The 17501-nt window shown below is 37.5% G+C and overlaps 1 pseudogene; it reads left to right on the forward strand.

Annotated features, from left to right (window-relative positions):
* Nucleotides 1-8644: 8644 nt before the first annotated feature.
* On the forward strand, nucleotides 8645-16332 carry LOC103019071 (nucleoplasmin-2-like; annotated as a pseudogene).
* Nucleotides 16333-17501: the final 1169 nt, after the last annotated feature.

Below are 17501 nucleotides of genomic sequence, written 5' to 3' on the forward strand. Positions count from 1 at the left end.
CTGGGAGAAATAAAGAACAAAGAGAGGCAAAAATTAAAGCCTTTGAAAGATAATATAGGAAAACACCTTCAAGGCAACAGAGTATAGAAGGACTTCTTAAAGCATAAAACGTCAAACACAGAGAAAAAAGTTGAAATGTAAACTACATTAAAATTAAGGATTTTTGATCATCAAAACATATCATAGAGTACAAAGACAAGCAACAAACTAGAAGATATTTGTAGCATGTTACTAAGCTCTAATATGTAGAATATATAAGAGCAGCTACAAATCAGTAAGAAAATGGCAAAATATTCAATAGATAAAAGGGCAAGAGACTTAACCAAATCTTTCACAAAAGAAGAAACTTAAATGGCCCATAAACACATGAAAACATGTTCAACCTAATCAGTTATCAAGAAAACGCAACTGTAATGAGATACCATTTCATACCCATCAGTCTGACAAAAATTTAAAAATTGACAATATGGTATGTTGAGCATTTGTATTACTAGGAACTCAGCTGTGCTGGTGAGAGTATAAATGAGCACAAAAACTTTGAAAAACAGTTTGCCATTACCTGATAAAGATGGAACACTTCACAGCCCAGGAATTCCACTCCTAGTTAAATACCCCAGTAACTCTTCCTCATGTTCATCAGGAGCTATACAGAGAGCATTCATGGAAGTATCATTAGTAATAGCCCTTGTATTAGTCAAGAGCAACAGAACTAATAGGAGATACATATATACATATATATATATATGTATATATATATATATATATATATATATATATATATATATATATATACACATACACACACACACACACACACACACACACACACACAGATGTATTTTAAGTAATTGGCTCATGCCATTGTGGAGGCTTGGCAAGTCCAAAATCTGATGGGGGAGCCAGCATGCTGGAGACTCAGGAAATAGCTGCAATTTGAGTCCAAAGACAGTCTGTTGGCGAACCAGGAAGAGCCAATGTTGCAGATGAAGTGCAGTCTGCTGGCAGATTTCCCTCTTGCTCAGAGGAGGTCAGTCTTTTGTTCTATTCAGGCTTTCAACTGATTGAATGAGATCTACTCATATTATGAAGGGCACTCTGCTTTACTCAAAGTCCAACAATTTAAATTTAAATCTCATCCAAAAACACCCACACAGAAACATCTAAATATCTGGGCACAATGGCCCAGCCAAGTTAACACAGAAAATTAACCATCACAGCCCCAAACTAGAAACAATCTAGATGTCCATCAGTGGTAGACTAGATGAATAAATTATGGCTTACACATACAATAAATACTAATTACTATTATGGTAAGCAGAATTCTAAGCTGGCCCCCCATAATCTCTACCCCTGATGTTATATTCTGTATAATCTCTACTTGAATGCAGGCAGAATATATGACTTGCTTCTAAGAAATAGAACATGACAAAGGTCATGGGATGTTCTTCTCTTGATTAGATTATGTTGTATGGCAAGGTAATGGAATATCACCCCCATGATTGCTGGCCTTGGAGGAGCAAGCTGCCATGAGTTCTAAGGCAAGAAAATGAATTCTGTCAACAACCTGAATGAGGTTGAAAGTAGATCCTTCCCCAGTTAAGCCTCCAGATGAGAATGAAGCCTGGCTGACACTTTGACTGCAACCTATAAGACCCTGAGGAAAAGACCGAGTTAAGTCACACCTAGACTCTTGACCCTGTGGAAACTGAGATAATAAATGATGTTTTAGGCCACTAAATTTGTGGCAATTTGTTACACAGCATATAAAACTATTGCAACTATACAGAAATAAAAACAAATTACAACAAATTACAGCTATATGTATCAAGATAGATTAATCTTATAAACATAATGTTGAGTCATGAAGAATACAGACAGTATAATTCCATTTGCGTGATGTTTGAAAACAGATAAAACCCAACCAATGTGTAATTTAGGAAGGCACATAAAGGGTAAAATTATAAAGAAAAGCATAGGAAAAAACTCACAGAAGTGGGAGAGTAGGTTATGTAGGTTACTTCTGGAAGAGAGTACAGGACCCACACAGAGCTTCTAAAATATTATCAATGTTCTATTTCATAACAGGAGCTCACTTTATAATTACATATATACTTTTCTATATGTATACTATATGTTTAAAAATGAAGCTAGTATAATATTAAAAACAATTTAGTCTATAAAATATACAAAGAACATTCCTATATTTATGGCCAGCTCCCCTCCAGCCCTCCAGCCCAATCCCCTCTCCTTATGGTGGAGTGATTTGAGGTCAGAAAAACCTAGATTCAAATCTTAATTTTGTCACTTCCTTGCTGTATGATCTTAATGCAGAGCCATAAGATCAATATCCAGACTCCAGACTTTCCAGATGAAAGGGCTATAAGAGAACAATAATTTAAAAATCATTACCTTGTTTAATGAAAAAATAAATATAAAATCAGCAATTTTGAGTTCTAGCTATATACATAAACACTATATATATATATTTTTTAATTAAAAACAATTAGTGATCAACCAACAGTGTAGAGAGACTGGTACTCATATGTTGCCGACAGCATTATAAATTGATACAGTCTTTCAGTGGATTAGGTTTAACCATGTTAGAAAAATGACATGAGATACTAAAATATTGCCATTCTTTGACTCGGGATTTCTACTTTGGGAAATTTAAGGTTATTTAAGAAAATAATCTCAAAAAGTCAGAGTCAAGCCAATGTGTACAATAATGTTTAAGGTAGAAATATTTATGAAAACAAAACTTAAAGCACTTCAAATTCCTTATTCATTGTACATTATCAAAGTAGAACGCACTGACAATAAGAATAATGTGATAAATATATGCCTTGTATTGGTATATGGATATTTTATTTTTTCAATACATCTGTATTGGAGTATAATTGCTTCACAATGCTGTGTTAGTTTCTGTTGTACAGCAAAGTGCATCAGCCATATGCATACATATATCCCCATATCCCCGCCATCTTGAGCCTCCCTCCCACCCTCCCTATCCCACCCCTCTAGGTGGTCACAAAGCACCGAGCTGATCTCCCTGTGCTATGCTGCTGCTTCCCATTAGCTATCTATTTTACATTTGGTAGTATATATATGTCAGTGCTACTCTCTCACTTTGTCCCAGCTTCTCCCTCCCCCACTGTGTCCTCAAATCCATTCTCTATGTCTACATCTTTATTCCTGCCCTGCCACTAGGTTCATCAGCACCATTTTATTTTATTTTTTAGATTCCAAGTATATGGATATTTTAAGCAACATCAAATGAACAACCAGAACTAAACATACATTTACATACTATCTATATGATTTAAAATATCCGCAGAAGCACTGAAGTATCAGAGATAGTTAAAACAATATAAATAGTTGTGTTAGGTTGATGGGAAAGTTGAAGTGACTATGATTTTTACAATAACTGGGTAATGTAATCTGAAGGAATACATTTAATGATGGAATTTCAGGCAGTGTTATAGACAGATGGTGAAGCTATTTGTGCAGGAGGTGGGGGTGGTAGGGGAAAGGGGGACCTAAAATTTCACCACATGGAAAGTTTCTATAATCAGAGGGTTTTCTCTGGGTTGTGCAGGCGGTGGCCCCAAAAGGGGAGAATCATACAGAACATTTCTCAAAGGGAAAAATCTGGAAGAACCATACCTAGAAAAATGTTATTGTAAGTTAATTTCTCTTTAGGGTGTAAACTGTTTTCTTTTCCTTTGGTTCTTTTACTTATTTTTTTCTAAAGCAATTGCAACTTAATAATTTACTTCAGTGTATGAGAGACTCACAGCTTTCCAAGGTGAGTCTGAATCCTGTGTGCCTTGGTCTGGCTAATTTGTTTCATTTCAACATTGAGAGATGTCTGAAAAGTGTATCAGTGGAAGAACATAATCAATCATTCATAGACTGGTATTCAGTTACTTTATGACAGCCACATAAAGGTGATTCTGTTGTGAGTCTTATCTCAATAAGTAATTTTAGTAAATTAAGTATTTTAGTAAATTAAAGCCAAAAAACAGATAAAGTGCCATTCCCAACCACAGGTATAAAAGAAGGCCAGGGAGCCAGAGGAGAGGGTTTCATGGCTATTGCAGCTTTCAAATTAGAGCAGATTAGAAATAAGGAAGAAGGCACCGCCTCCTTGATCTGAATCAATAAAGTATAGGTGTTCTGCTTAGAAAGTGACTGCAGATAAAAGTGTTATAAATCCAAGAGCATTATGACTTCAGCACTTCTCTCAGTTTCTCCAGTTATAAAATAAAATGAGAAATAACTCCCTCTCTCTGCCATCCCTCTGTACCCGCACCATTCATACATCTGGAACATATTGTGACTGTAGGTTACAGAAATCAATGATTTTTTTTTTTCTTCAGAGCACTATGTATAGAAGTTGTCCCTGCCGTCAAGTGGCTTATTACACTTTAATCGAGAATACCCTCTGTTCCTTAGGAGTCATGTGCTTTCTACCCAAGTATTTTTAGAGAGGTTTTTAAATCACAAAGAGGATAAAACAGTGAATGCATTTTTAAACTTAATTTTTCATGGTATTAAAATTGTAAGATGTATAAATATATCCCAGAGACAATCAGTTTTTACCTTTAAGCAGCTCATGACTTTTTAAAAAAATGCTTTTAATATCACAAGGTCTATGATGTAATCTCCCTAATGAGATCACTTGATATCAAGTTGCTCAAATGTGCACATGACCTTTCAAATAGAATTCCATCTCTTAATGCCATGAACTGTCACGTAAGTATTCATAACTTGGGATTAAATTTCATATACATTATCTCGGAAGCTACATACTACTAACAAAATAATTTTCAAAAAAAAACTTATTCTTTTGTTTCCAGATACATCTTGATATATTTTTTCTTAAATTGCAGTATCTACAAAGCCCTTTAGAATCTAAAGTTTAGATAATGTCACAAACTATACAAAGGAATTAGTAAGTCTTTCCAGCAGCTGTTCTTCCATTTCCCTTGGCAGCATCAAGTGGCAGGCACAGTCAGTAACCAAATCCATTTAATGTTAGGTGTGACTCTGAGAGAACACTGACGAACTTACTGGAGCAGTGGGTCTGATGTTCTGAGGAATGATCAGGTAGCAGAGCCATATAGAGGCTGCATATACCATCCTTGCACCAAGCTTTATTTGATGTATGGTTTGAAATTTCTTTGGATAACAACTTGCAGGAAGGGAGAGCAGCTCAGGAAAAAAGTCCTAACATTGCACAGATCTAGATTCAAATTCTTGCTCATCACAACATCAACCCCTCCAAGCCCTGTTTACTCATCTGTAACATGAAAATACAAACAATACCAATTCCACAGCGTTGTTTGAGGATGAAAAGGATATAAATAACCTATCTGGCATAAAATAGAAGCTCAAGAAATGTTAGTCCCTTTCTTCCCATTTGTCTGGGTCATGCTGGTCTTAATAAATATTCGGTTCATTTTCTTTTTTATAAATTTATTTATTTGTTTTTGGCTGCGTTGGGTCTTCGTTGCTGCGTGCGGGCTTTCTCTAGTTGCAGTGAGTGGGGGCTACTCTTCACTGTGGTGCCGTGGGCTTCTCATGCAGTGGCTTCTCTTGTTGCAGAGCATGGGCTCTAGGCACGCAAGCTTCAGTAATTGTGGCACACGGGCTCAGTAGTTGTGGCTCGTGGGCTCTAGAGCACAGGCTCAGTAGTTGTGGCGCACGGGCTTAGTTGCTCCGCGGCATGTGGGATCTTCCCGGACCAGCTGGAACCCGTGTCCCCTGCATTGGCAGGCAGATTCTTAACCACTGTGCCACGAGGGAAGTCCCTCAGTTCATTTTCAATTATAGCCTTCTTAGATTCTTTACAGTCTAGTTTATGAGATGCAATTGATAGCATTGTGCTCTGTGTCCTTAATGCAAGGACTGAGTATAGAGTTTCCCTGGTGCTGCTTGGTACATTACCCAGACATTCTACAAGTTCATGGTTGTGTCATTGTGCAGAGCATACAATACACAATCCATCAACATTTTTATGTCTTCTTGTACGGGTTTTTTTTTGTTAGTTACCACTCCTCTGGGGTTTTGTGCTGATGATCTAAAGCTAATCTCATTAGAATTTTGTAGGTTAAAAAAGAAGCCTCATAGCAATAACAGACTGCATAAAATAGATTGAACAAGACTAGACTTTTAGTGCAACCTCCTTCCACAGTGAGAGGATATGGATCAGGCAGGGTACCATAAACTCTGATGTGACCATACCATAATGGTCCTCTGGACCTGTTCCATAATGAAGTAGGAAGCCCAGATCTATTTAACAAAAAACTAGTTCTCCCTATAATGCTCAGCAAGCATCATCTACAATTTACATGGCACTTTAATTAAGAAGACCACTACAACGATGAACTGGAATATGGACATTGAAATATAAACTTTCATTCCTCTCCTTCTTTTCTTCTCCCCTTCCTTCCTTCCTTCCTTCCTTTTCTTCTTCCCCTTCTTCATTTCTTTCTTTACATTTTATCTTTTAACAGAAAGAATAACAGGCTACTGACAAAAACACACATTACAATAAGATGAACTATTAGAGATTGAGGAGGCTAATATCACTGGATATGCAATCAAGAAATTCCTCTAGGTTTAGCCAAGTGTTAGAGATCAGGACTGAGGCAAGCCCAATCTCTAAAATATGCCTGAAATATGATGAAAACTTTATGTGAAGTTCAGCTATTTCATATCATTCAGTTTGCTTTTCTTTTGTTAAATTTAACTCTAGTATTTTTTTTTTTTTGGCTGTTCTTTTTTTTTTTTTTTTTAATTTTTATTTATTTATTTATTTATTTATGGCTGTGTTGGGTCTTCGTTTCTGTGCGAGGGCTTTCTCCAGTTGCGGCAAGCGGGGGCCACTCTTCATCGCGGTGCGCGGGCCTCTCACCATCGCGGCCTCTCTTGTTGCGGAGCACAGGCTCCAGACGCGCAGGCTCAGTAGTTGTGGCTCACGGGCCCAGTTGCTCCGCGGCATGTGGGATCTTCCCAGACCAGGGCTCGAACCCGTGTCCCCTGCATTAGCAGGCAGATTCTCAACCACTGCGCCACCAGGGAAGCCCAAGTATTTTTTATTAACCAATAACTGTGTGTGATCCAATTTTAATAACATCTATGTATCTTCTTTTATATGTATATAGGCATAGAGAGATGTCTAGAATAACATTCACTGAAGGTTAGCAATGGTTAATTTCTGAGTGGTAAGAGGGAGTAATTTTTTTGCTTTACTTGTTATGCTTTTCTTAATTGCTTGAATTTTTAAAATGAGCATGTATCTTTTTAAAAAACTCAAAGTCATTATACTTGAAAAAAAGAAAATCATCGAAAACAATGATTTTCCGCTTATCCAGCTTTCGGTTAAAAGTGACAAATATAGAATGAGAATTTACATTGTTAAGCTGTTAAATATTAAGAGAAGAAAGGTGTAAATATTGTACTTACCCAGGTGAAACAACAAAATTTAAGATGCAATGTATCAAAGTCAGAAATCACTCAAATTAGACAAGAAAAGGAAAGAAATAAATATTAAGCGTGTGAAATACAAAATACCTTGGTTCTGCTAAGGCCATTTCCTGCTCAATTAAACAATTAAATAAAACATTTACTGTATTATAACACTTGATTACCAGAGATTCTTGGGAGAAAACCAGCCTAGAAAAAAAAAGAAGGTCCCAGGGGCCTAAGACTTGTTCCCCAGCTAGTGCTTGATAGCAGCACAAATGATGTCTTTATTTGTGCTTTATCTCAGTGTTTTTGAAGGAGCCACTTACAGCAGAGTGAGAGGAGTTGCATGACATTAGGAACTTCATTACTGATCATTAGAGTCAACCTTTGGCCAGAAACTGTCACTGTTATTCCCTGTGGGCAGACATTATCCAGAAATCTCTGACTTCCTAGAGTGAGGTATTGAACCTGAACTTCTTACTGCATTATTGAAATTGTGGTTCTAAAAGAGCATCACTTGCAGGAAGAGTTTCTACAAACAGCAGCCAGTCACCAAATGCAAAGTACTGTTGGTTACACCTTTAGATTAGAGCTGTAAACACAGAGAACAATCATATCTTCCCATATAGAATATTCTTTGTGGCTTAAAAACAAACAGTAGATAATACATGGCAGGAGGAAAATTCACTTAGGTAGCAAATTCACTAATTTAAGGTATCTATTTACAAATTTGTTGTGAAACCCAATCATTTATTAAAGACAGATTCATGCCTCTATTTCTTGAAAGTGATAGAAGTTTTACAGTGAACTTAAAATGTATGAAAATCAAATGAAGACACCGATGACTTAAATCCAGGCAAGCCTATCTGTCTTTAAAGTGTAAGTGAAATCCAAAGTGTTGGTGAGAATGTAGAGAAATTGGAACTTTCATACACTTCTAGTGGGTGTATGAATTGGTAAGACCACTTTGGAAAACTGGCAGTATCTCCTAAAGCTGACTGTACACATGCCCTATGACCCAGCCATTCTCCTCCTAGGTATGCACTCAACAGAAATGCAGCAAATGACATATGAGCGTATTTGTAGAAGCACTTTTTCTAATGACCTCAAAGTGTAAATGACCCAAATGCTCATCAACAGTAGAATGAATAAACAGTAGTATGGTCACACAATGGAATACTGTACAGCAGAGAATGAACAGACTCTATACACCATTGTGAGTGAATCTCATAATGTTGATCAAAAGAAGCCAGACACAATGTAGTACATACTGTGATTCCATTTGTATAAATTGCGAAAACAGGCGAGACAAATCTATGAAGTTAGAAGTCAGGATGGTGGTTATCCTTGGGTTTAAAATTGTGAAAGGGGTGAGGGAGATTTCTGGGAGCTGGTGATGTTCTATTTCTTGCTCTGGGTGCTGGTTAGATACGTATACTCAATTTGTGAAAATTCAATGACCTGTACACTTAAGATATATGTACTATTCTGTTTATCTGTTGTATTTTAATAGAAAGTTAAAAAACAACAATGTAAAAATATTTATTCTTTATGACAGATTTAAATTGCCCTCACTTACTACTATGTCTATAGCTATGAATATAATCAGTATTTGTTGTTCAAGCAATATTTGGTCTTTGACCAAGGTACAGATTAAAAAATTCAAATATACATATGCTTGAAAAATCACCATTTATTTTTAAAAGTGATAGGATTGAACATAAATAGACATAAATTGAATTGCTTTCTCATTTGTCATAAACAACCCAGCCTTTTTCATTTCCCACTTCTGGATTTAGCTGATATCAGGCAAATCTATGTGCATGGGGGAAAAGGTGGTGGTAATCTCATGAATAATCAATTGTCAATAGTAGCCATAATGAAAAATAAGGACCTGAGTATTAGAAACACCATTTACAGAACACTTTGTTGTAATATTATAGATAAACCAAGTATTATAAGTGAAACAAAGTGAGTAATACAGTCATCTCCCTGAATCAGGCTGAAAAAGGATTTTCACCTGAAATACTGAGACTCAGCTTTCAAACTCAAAAGCCAGACACGTAACTAGAATAAGTAAAATAGCCCAGATGAAATACAATGGGGTCTGGTGATGGGGTTTGGGAAAACCATAGAACACGCAAAAAGTGGTTTTCAGAGTCTGTCCCCAGACCAGAAACGCATCAGGAACTAGGTAGAAATTCAAATTAGCAGACCCCAACCTAGATCAACTGAATCAGAAACTGGGGGTGGAGCCCAGCAATCTGAGTTTTAATAAGCTTGATTCTGACACATGTTCATGTATGAGAACTATTGATTTAGATGTATTCTGATTCAAATTTTTAAAAAAATCATGTGGGTTTAAAAAAAAATCATCTGGCCAGATTTGGCCACAGGCTACTAATTCATAACTTCTGATGAGAATCATATAAAAAACATAAACTTGAATTTTGTATGTCAATTCTGTAATTCCCTTTTATAAGATAAAGAAAGATAGTATGTGGTAATGCTTGAACCTAAGTTTTCTCCTCCCTAGTATTCAGGCATATCTGGGCATTCCTGGGGTCTGGTGGAGGTGGGCCCTCTGTTATTCTATTCATAAGACAACTCAATTTGCTTCCAAAGAAGAACTAACCCAGTAGAAGAAAGAACCAAATTACAGAGGCTGCATTAAGGGCAGCAGATGGAGTTGAATATATCTGAGTACATCATGGTGTCTGCCACTCCATGTTTGCAGCCCAGCCTGGTGGACTCATTCATTCTTTCAACAAATAGCTATTGAACAGTCTGTCCCTGAGTCCTGTGACCCCAGCACAGCTGTAATATAGGATCTAGTATGAGCTAATGGAGCTGTTATTTTGTTTTGTTTTGCTAATCTTAGGACACAGGGAGTGCAGCTTATCAGTGGTATGACTGTTGATGCTAGGACTGTCAACACTTCTGATACCTTGAAGTTGGACTTCAGCCTTGCAGACCTCCTAGCATACAGTGGCAGTGCCTTTGATGAGCAGCGATGACATAGCTTGGAAGGTTGGCAGCAGCTGTTTCTAACAGGCAAGGAGAACTGTGAATACCATTTGGCAGCCTATTCTTGGAGCGCACATGCGACATCCCTGGGTACCCTGATTTAGGGGCAGTAGAGGATGAACCCTCTAGCAGAGGTAAAGAAATGCTATTTTGTAGCTATGGTTCTTACTATGTGTAACATGTTACACATGGAAGAACACTGAGTCCTCAATGGAATCTATGACTTTTTTTTTTCTTTTTTGACTTGGCAGCATTTAAAGAAACTACATGTTGCTTTTTGTGATAAGGTTAAAGTATGTGCTTGTAGTGAACAAGGTAGACTTAAAGATCAAATCTCAAACATTTGGTTTCCTTTTTTAAAATAAAGCGCAGCGAGATTATTGTAGGCTTTGGGACATGAGGTTTGAAAAATCACAGCACACATTACTAATTTTTTTTCTCTCTCTCAAAGCATCCCTATAAAATAAAACAATATTGCTGATGAGATGTTTTTTGGCACCAAGCAGCTTACTGCAAAGGAAAAAAGAACTTTAGAAACAGCCACTCCTTTCCTGCCAGAATTTTGAGAGATTGATGACCTTTTCCTTCATTTCTGCAATGCCTATAGGCTGCAGATTTTCAGTAACTTCCTGAAATCCCAAATTGAATTCTATTAAAAACATATTTGTTATTCTACACAAAAAAAAAAAAATGTTTGGAGACCACAAGTCTCTGTAAGACCTACGGAATTCCTCAAAGTAACCAGAAAGAGTCAAGAATTTTCCAGAAAGAGTCAAGTAGTTGCTACACTACATTTAACTCAGTGTTTTATGACACCTAATGAGCAAGGTGTGTGGTATGTCAGTATTCCAACTAGATAGCAATACCTTGCTACTGATTTATGTAAAAAAAAAATATATATATATATCTTACAGATTTCCAATTTTCTGGTAGAGCCATATTTTTTTTCTTGATTGCTATTTGTTTGAAACCCATTTTTTTAAGCCCAAGCAAATTAAGAGAGTTATTTTATTTTGATACTTCACTTCTAGCCAACCCAGAGTATCCACAGTGGAATGTAAGTTAGTGGGTGGGGGCAGGGATCAGGAGATTTGAGTTCTAGCCAGCCAAGTTTCCCTGGACAGGTCAGTTCCCGCTTTGGGGCTCAGTTTCACTCTTGGTAAAGTTGGAGGTGGGACAGATTGACCCAGAGTTCTGTGATTAGTCCAAAGTTCTGTGACTAGAGTTCCACATTCCTTAACCTCTGGATTATGAGAGCTCTTCCTGAAGAATCCTAATGACGGATTCAGTATTTGAAGGACAAAAATTCACCTTGAGAGGACTCTCAGAAGCTATTGATATTACATATTTCTTTTTTTTTTTTTTTTTTAGAAACAGAGCTGGGGTAATTTTCTGTGTACATTTGGGTACAAGTGACTGGTGTTGTTAGCAATCAAAGGCTTGTTTCTACATTAAATTAATAGAATTTAGTTTCCTGGAATGCAAATTAGTAACAGGAATATGAAACATTTATTTGATTCTGTTTTTATAATGTTTATTTCCTCCATGCCCCCTCCTTCCGACTCTCACCTGGCCTCTTCTCCCTAACCCTTTTTACACATGATTTTATACTTGGATTATCAGCTTAATCTCAAATTCAGCTCTTCTCGCATTACTTTCCTGCTCAAAACCTTAATACCGTTCTGTTTACTGCATTGTAAAATACAAACTCCTCATGGCACGCAAAGTCCTGTACCATCTGACGCAGTGCAGCGTCCCATCCCTGTGGCCCATTACTCCTTTTACCACAGACTTTCAAGCTCCCTGCTCTTTCTTTCCATGCCCAGAACTGTTCTGGCTCTCTGCCTTTGGCCCATTGATTCTTGCTTCCTGTTTTCACTTGTTCAGATTCTACCTATTCTTAAAATTTAAGGCCAAGGTTCTGCTACCAGCTTTTCTTGATCTCTCCTAAATGTAGGCAACCTCTTTTTTCTGAGCTCCCGTGGCAACTTACCTGCATTTCCCTCATAGCAGTTATCACTTTCTACTCTATATTTCTACTCTATAAATATATTACAGATATTTATGTTCATATCAATCTTCCTCACTAGATAATCAGCTTTATGAAGTCAGAAGCAATGTCTGTACCATATTTGTAGCCCTCGAAGTACCTGTCATGTAGTAGTTCCTCCACAAATGTTTGTTCGATGAATAAAAAATATCAGAGCAGGGCTTCCCTGGTGGCGCAGTGGTTAAGAATCCGCCTGCCAACGCAGGGGACACAGGTTTAAGCCCTGGTCTGGGAAGATCCCACATGCCGCAGAGCAACTAAGCCTGTGCGCCACAACTACTGAGCCTGTGCTCTAGAGCCCGCGAGCCACAACTACTCAAGCCCGAGGGCCTAGAGCCCATGCTCCGCAACAAGAGAAGCCACTGCAATGAGAAGCCCGCGCACCGCAACGAAGAGTAGCCCCCACTCGCCGCAACTAGAGAAAGCTGCACGCAGCAACAAAGACCCAATGCAGCCAAAATTTAATTAATTAATTAATTAATTTTTTAAAAATCAGAGTTACCATGGGAAATTTCTCCATTTATCTATTATTTATCTGACTATCTATCTATCTATCCTATAATTTTTCAGCATATTTCTGGTTTCAGTGAGGAAAATCAGGAAAAAAAGAAAAATGAGAAAGGTACAATAACTTAAACCACTGGTTTAGCATGTAATTAATATCTAGTTCCCTTCCTTCAAGCATTTTGCTGTAGTCAGCTTTCAAAAGTGGTTTAGGTTCACATGAGTTTGTATACTGTGATGTTCAAATGTTTGTTAAAGCTGATGCAAATCTATGAAAAAGATCAACACCAACTCTGCAGATGCATCATACAAATTTTAATCTGGTGAGGTGAAGAATTCACTTGAGGCATTGCTACATGTGGGGCACTGAAAAAAGTTGTGGCCTTTTTTTCTTTCTTTGTGGGGATGGGGCAAAGAACAGCCATTCAATGGAAAACAGACAGATGACTGACCATAGGGCTCATGATAGATATAGATATATAGATATAGATATATATACACACATACATATATACACACATATATATTAAAGTGGTTATATATTTATATGTAAATATATAATCTATATATTAATTACATAATATTTATATATTATATATGATATATAAATGTATATTTGTATATATAAAAAAGACTTTATTAATTTCTATACCTTTTGTGATATTTGCCAAGTTTTAGACAAATTCTTTATCTTAAAATTAATCTTGGGACTTCCCTGGTGGTCCAGTGGTAAAAAATCCACCTTACAATGCAGGGGATGTGGGTTCGATCCCTGGTCAGGGAACTAAGATCCCACATGCTGTGGTGCAACTAAGCCTGTGCGCCACAACTACTGAGCTAGCACGCCTCAGTTAGAGAGCCCACATGCCGCAAACTACAGAGCCCACGCATCCTGGAGCCTGCACGCCACAACTAGAGAGAGAGAAGAAGAAAAACCCACACGCCACAACTAGAGAGAAACCCGCGCTCCACAACTAAAGATCCCACATGCCTCAGTGAAGATCCTGCATGCCACAACTAAGACCCGATGCAGCCAAAAAAAATTAAGTAAATAAATAAATAATAAATCTTAAAATAATAAAATTAATCTTAAGAGCCTCACATCACATACTTGAAATAAAAGCTTTTATTTGTATATTGGCTTATAATTTTTCAAGCATTTCTACCCTTATTAACTCATTTGATTCTCATGTTTTATTTCCAAACATATATTTTACACCTATTTATAATTGTTCATCCATCATGAAAATGGAAAAATTCCATTTCTTATAAATGCAGTGGATTTGTCTGCTGGCCCTTTATTTGCTTCAGTCTTCTCTTTCTAATATATTTTATCCATATAGCAACAGTTTTCCTGACTTTCTACATCTGTAGTTCTTCCTGTTTCTGATTTCCCAGTCTTTATTTTTAAGATGGTGACTTGTTCTTCATCTTTCTCCTTCCTCTGAGAAAGACCCATAAGTTTTTTCTTTGGAACTGTAATTCATCTCTTCCTTCCCCTTAATCTTGACTGACTCCAAAGATACTTAGTTGTAACCCATGCAATGGTAGTTGCTGCCCCTTATCGTGAACATTTTTATTGGAGAATCATTGTTTGTTAACACATTTAGTAAGATATTTTTGTCTTATATTATATTTAATATAAACCATATTTATTAATTTTTTCTCTTATTTTCTATAGCCTCAAAGATTGTTTTAATACTCAGATTTATTGTTTATTCTTTTATAAATATACATCTCCTTTAAGAGTTCTTTGATAATTTCCTATCACACTTTTTAGGTGTCCTTCTGGAAAGACATCTGTCTTCTATATTTATAAATCTTTCTTTAGCAGGATTTGCTATTTCATCTTGGGCAGGGTGGAATTTGAAGCTTGATCTCTAATTGTCACATTTTCTTCCCTTTCAGAGTGAATGCCCATTCTTTTTTTTTCAGCCACGCCACGCAGTGTGTGGGATCTTAGTTCCCCAACCAGGGATCGAACCTGCACTCCCTTCATTGGAAGCACAGAGTCTTAACCACTGGACCGCCAGGGAAGTCCCGATGCCCATTCTATACTTTACATCTTTAGTGCTATCATATTCCTCTTTATGTCCCATTGTTTTATTATTGTTGGCATCCATACCTGTTTATATTGCTTATTCTTTATATGTTTTAAATGCTCACATTCCTTTTTTTTTTTGGCCAAATGACGCCATTATAGCTATAACTGCATAACAACACCTCCTTTTCATATCTTCCCCTAAAGTTTCTTGGACTTGGCTGGCACTTTCTTGTGAGAGGGTCTACACACCATAACACCAGAAAGACCTATGGTCACATGAAGCCTTAACTAACTCCCTTCTTTCCTCATTTTTTCCTGTAGAGTGGGGATTGGGTTCATGTGCCAGTGTAACATCCTTACCTATTTTAGCAGTTTACCTGGCACTTTCCTGCTCTTCGTAGTCTCAAAGAGAAAATCATCATTGGTCCATGCCCAAGACTTTTCTTTATCTAAGCAAAAAAGTAGTCTTCCTATGACCTTCCTTTGGTGTCTTAACCCTTCTCTCTCTAGTCCCTTTTCTTTTGCTTACCTTGTACCATTTGATTATACATCTGAATTCTTCAATGGACTGTAAACTCTTTTGAAGACAAAAGCTAGATTGTATTTTTTCTACCTTCCACATCCTAATGCTACAGCACAGGTGAAAAGGCAATAACAGTCATGCTCTGGAGCTGTGAGCTAAACCAGTAGAAGCAGACTTGAACCTTTGAACCCCAGAAGCAGGGGAAGCAGGACTGTAAGCTGTTGCCTAGTATGATTTGCTTAGGGAAAAAAAGCCAAAGAGAAGATGAACCTTGTGGAGATTGTGTCCCCAGCAAGCCAGGAGGACAAGAAGACAAAACGCATCACATCACCACCATCCTACCCATGTCACCATGATGGGATTGGAGCTTTCTCCTCCAGTCACTTTTCAGCTCCAGGCTGGCTCTGGACCTGTGTTTCTCAGGCCAGGAATGTTATGATTCTTCAGACTGTCCTTCAGACAGGAGCCCTGAGAGGAGGAGGAAGTGGAGGAGTAGGAAAAGGAGGAAGAGGAGGAAGATAATGATGATGTAGATGTATCCCTAGAGGAGGAGACTCCTGTCAAACAAGTCAAGAGGCTAGTACCCCAGAAACAGACGAACATTACTAAGGAAAAAAAGGTGGAAAAAGAAGAGAAGCAGTGAGACCCAGTCTTAAAGACAAGAGCCCTGTGAGAAGGGCCAAACCTGAAAAGCTGGGATCCAAGAAATGAGGAACCAGGAATGGCTTAGCTGCAGTGACTGAGAGAGGGTCTGCGAGTGGACCTTCCTTGGAGTGTGCTGCAAACTTAGGGTGCCCCCCCGACCCGAGTCCCCCTCCATTTGAGTCTGAAGGTGATGGAGGTGTTGTGGAAGGTGCAATATAAGAGCCCGTCACCCCCAGCTATCTAGTTTCAGCAGCACCTGGAGAGAAGAGCCCTGACCTCAGCGCTATAATAAAGTTTGCTTTGCTAGGAAATTTTTTTTTTAAGTATCCAACACTTAGCACAGTACATTATACGTTATAATGTTTCAGCAAAATATTTGTTAAATAAGATTTTTTTTTGTTTCTCTTAAGTTCATCAGATAGCTACTTCTCACTTTTTGCCATACCACTGGAACTTTTGTCTTACTTTCTTGTCTTTTGCCAGTTTTCTAACAGTATTTCTGCAAAACTGCATTACTGTGGGTACAGGGTTGCATTTTGAATGATGAAAATGTCTTGGATCTAGTTAGAAATGATGATTGCTCAATACAGTGAAATGTGCTAAATGCAACTGAATAGTACACCTTTTAAAATGTTAATGGTTAATTTATGTTATGTGAATTTCACCTCAATTAAAAAAAAAACTGCATTACTTGAGTTAGTAACACAAAGAACCACCGCTTTGTAAACAGTCTCATTCTTGTCTTTTTATTTTTTTAAAAATCATTCTTATCTTTTAAAATGTTGCTAATACTTCTCTTGCAGGGACCTGGCTCTTTCACCTTTCTCCCACATGCCATTGAAAACGACAGCGAAAGGTTGGTACAGGCAACTGTCTAAAGGCTTTGTGGGACTCAGCAGTGAGGTCATCAGCATTTGGTCACAATTTATTCGTTAGCTATCATTCCTACTAGTAAGTCATTTTTGCTCATTTAATGACACTCCCTATTCGTGCCCATTCTTTCTCTTCCTTTTTCTCAGTATCTTTTCTGGCTCTTGAATCAGTTGCTTAAAGAATGCTGTCACCTGTCTCTTGGAGACTTTTTAAGAAGATACTACTCCTAGAGGACTTCAGTCCTTATGGGATTACTTGTTCCTGATACAGATCTGACCATTTCTACTCCTTTTTATTTTTGTTGGGGAGGGGTAGAAAATCAATCTCTGGAAATAGAAGGGAGAAAAATTTTCCTTCCTGTG

This window comes from Balaenoptera acutorostrata, chromosome 12, assembly GCF_949987535.1.
Source record: "Balaenoptera acutorostrata chromosome 12, mBalAcu1.1, whole genome shotgun sequence".
NCBI classification, from domain to species: domain Eukaryota; kingdom Metazoa; phylum Chordata; class Mammalia; order Artiodactyla; family Balaenopteridae; genus Balaenoptera; species Balaenoptera acutorostrata.